We start from the raw sequence: 3892 nt of genomic DNA on the forward strand, positions 1-3892 counted from the left end.
CTCCTGAGTGCTGGGATTAAAGGCATGCGCCACCATGCCCGGCTTAAAGAGCTTGTTTTTAAAGCTGCAAATGTTGACTCAAGTTTGCATCCCCAGAACCTAGCAATGGGTGTGGCAGCCTCTGATTCCAATGCTCACAAGGAAGACAGGTCTCTGGAGGCAGGCAGCTGGCTAGACTGACTGTCGGTAAGCTCTGGGTTCAGTAGAGAAGTCCTGCCTCCATGGGGAAAGGGAAGACAGGAGTTTGAGGTTAACCTGGGCTACATGATGAGGCTGAAACAAACCCTGTTCAGTGTACCTGGTCTACAGAGTCGCAGTGCGGGTGGCTATCAGTGTGTGCAGCTTCCCTGCCTCCATAGCAAACTGGCTTGGCCAGGATCCAGGGGGCTCTGAGCTGAAGCTGTGTTCTGCTTTGGGGCACACACGTATGAGGTAGGCAGGTTAAACTGAGGTTAATCACCTCTTCTGTCCTGGAAGATGGGGTGAATAACCAACATGAGCCACAAGAAGCACCCACCCCAGCCCCAAGCCCTCACTCAGTTAATGACAGCTAGTGTCACTAATAACAATCTCCTCGCCCGAGTGTCTCCAAGCCACCCCAGCTTGCTGATAACAAGATCAAGGTCCAATGCGTCAGACCCTCTGAAGGAGCAGACCACAGTCAGGTTAGCTCTGAGTCTGGGCTGACATTTAATCAAATGCACAGAACCCAAAGCAGGTCATCTTGGCTTCTGAGTCAAACCAAGAGCTGGCCTGGCCACCCTTTATGAGAACAGCTAACACTTGCCCATCAGGTTTTCAAGGCCTTGGTGAGCCTGGCTTCCTAGCAATGGGGCCACTCAGCAGCGAGCTCTGCGTTTCCCTGATGAGTCACCTTCTGTATTTCTTGGCTCTGTTCATCATTGTCTTCTGGCCTTTACTCAAAGGACCAGTTTTTGTGACTAAAGAACACTGCTACCTTCTCTGCACTGAGGTTTGGCTGTCCTGGGCACCTATGAATGATCTGAGCCCACAGTAAGCACAGACTAAAACTGTCCAGCAGTATTGATTGCATAAACTGACTGGAGAGCATGCCTGAGAGAGACTCATCCTCCGGCAACAGTTTCTTAATAGGAAGGAAGTTGCCCAAGTAAAGCAGAGGTCAGAGCTACGTAGATGGGCCCTTTTTCAAAATGGCCCAATTCTCTGATCACCCTGAAGGACTCTGTGTAAACGAATGTCCAGACATGATGGAACATTACCATGCATTATTGCTAAATCAAAGAAGCAAGCTGCAGTGTACTGCATACACAAATTATAGATTCCATTTTGGTAAAAAAAAAAAAAAATCAAACAACAACAAAAAACCCCAGCTGGTCACTTGCTGACGCATGACTTAAAGGTGAGGAGCTCTGAGTCTGAGGCCAGCCGGATCTAGTCTACAAAGCAGGTTCCAGGACAACCAGGGCTAAGGGGTAGAGGGGATTTGAGACAGGTTCCCACTAAGTAGCCTAGGTCTAGAACTCTATGTAAACTAGGCTGGCCTCAAACTCTGAGATCTTCCTGCCTCTGCTTCCTGGATGCTATGTGCCATCATCCTGGGCTTTCCAACCTTTGGAAAGATTTATTTTGTGTGTGAGTTTCTTGCTTGAATGTGTGTATGTACACATTTGTGTGCCTGGTGTCCAGGGAGGCGAGAAGAGGGCACTGGATCCCCTGGAACTGGAATTATAGATGTTTGTAAGCCACCATGTGGGTGCTTGGAACTAAACCCAAGATTTCTGAAAGAGCAGCACATGCGTTAACCACTGAGCCATCCCTCCAAGAACAAAAAGATTATGTTCATGTGTGGTATGTTCACATGTGGTGTGTTTATGCCACATGTGTAGGTACCCAGAGGCCAGAAGGCATCTGGTCTCCTGGAGCTGAAGTTACAGGCAGTCGTGAGCTACCTAACGTGGGTGCTGGGAACTGAACCCTAATCCTCAGAAGAGCAGACAGCGGCCCTAAGTGCTAAGTCAGACTTTGAGACTCGGACACAGGCTGGCCTTGAATTCTTTTTTTTTTTTTAAGATTTATTTATTTATTATATGTAAGTACACTGTAGCTGTCTTCAGACACTCCAGAAGAGGGCGCCAGATCTCATTACGGATGGTTGTGAGCCACCATGTGGTTGCTGGGATTTGAACTCTGGACCTTCGGAAGAGCAGTCGGGTGCTCTTACCCACTGAGCCATCTCACCAGCCCCCCTTTTTTTTTTTTTTAAAGATTTATTTATGGCCTTGAATTCATGATCCTTCTGACTCAGTTATGGCGCCCACAGCTAATTCCTTATGTTCTTTTCAGATACCGTTGACAGAATAGAGTTCTCGTGCCTAGGGACGCAGTTTCTTGTGATGTGGACTTACATCTGTGACTAAAGGTGTATCTGTATCTGCAGCGCACACTGAGGATCAGAGTTCACAGAGATAGTGTGTCTCACTATCTGTGTTCTGCTCTTAAGCCTCACCCAGGAAATACTGCGCTAAGCCACCTTGTCTCTGGGATCCTCTTGGCTCGAACAGTTGCTTAGTCTGTGTCTGCATTAGACATCGGTCAGATAACTTGCTTGCCACCCCCCAGCGGAGCCTCCCCTTTATCTGATAAGACAGAGCTCATGGGTCATTGGGTTGCCACACGCTATCAGCCTGACTTACACCATGGGCCTGTCTGGCTGACTACCTGGCAGATTGTTAACACCACAGAAACAAGAGGTGGAGGGAAGCCCAGACTCTATCTTTCCAGTCATTGTTCTGGCTCTGAAGTCAGCACTTAGACTAGATGACCATATATATAACTCACATCTGTTGGACCACAGCACCTGACACCTCATCTTGTCTGCTCACACTAACCTCACAAGATACTCAAAGTCATTATTCCCATTCCATGGATGGAGAAGTTGAGTGCTTGAGGTCTCCTAGCAGGAGCCTGCTGAAGACCGACTGCTTGGAGCAGTAAGCTGCCCTGGGGGCCGCTGCGGAAGGGTGGAATGTGATGCTAGTCAGGCCAGTTTCCACAGATGGCACACGGTCACATGGAGAGCACGGAGAAGGGGCATCCTGGTGCTTCTCTCTGAGGGTGAGGGGATTGTGGGGATGGGATGGCCTCCTTTCAGACTTAGGGGCACAGAGCTGAGCTAACGGAAGTGAGCTGCTGCAGGAGCTCACACCTATGAACCCAGCACGCAGCATGCAGGAGTCAGAGGCCAGCCTGAGCTACAATGTAACACTCCGCCTCAAAAAACAGAGGGAGACACAGTTGATGCAAGTTGCATGATGACCTAGCTCAGACACCCAGTACCATGTTTAAGAAGCAGGAAAGCTGCACTTGTAATCCCAGCTCAAGAGAGGTGAGGATTTCTGGGGCTTCTCTGCCACCCAGTTGGGCTGAACTGCTAATTCTAGGTTTAGTGACAAGACAGTTCCTCTCTCAAAAGGCAAAGTGGGGAGCATTTGAGGGGGAGACTATGTGACCTCTGGCCCCTAAAAACATGTACATTTCCCCCTCAAATGAGTAGTTTTGCTGTGGGCTGGTTTCAAACTCACTGTACGACTAAAGACAACCTTGAGTCCTGATCCTCCTGCCGCTGGCTCTAAGTGCACGCACAGGTTTGCATGAACAAGACAGGCTTTCTCCAAATACACGACATGTTTCCAAAATAAAACACCAGTCAGAGAAAGTGAAAAGGTATCTGCACGTGGGGACAAAGTGCCTACTACAGAGAGAAAATCAGGGAGAAAAACAGCAGGGAGAGGGGTCACTAACATTAAGGACATTTGAAGCCGGGCGTGGTGGCGCACGCCTTTAATCCCAGCACTTGGGAGGCAGAGGCAGGCGGATTTCTGAGTTCGAGGCCAGCCTGGTCTACAAAGTG

Source organism: Mus caroli, chromosome 2, assembly GCF_900094665.2.
Source record: "Mus caroli chromosome 2, CAROLI_EIJ_v1.1, whole genome shotgun sequence".
Taxonomy (NCBI): domain Eukaryota; kingdom Metazoa; phylum Chordata; class Mammalia; order Rodentia; family Muridae; genus Mus; species Mus caroli.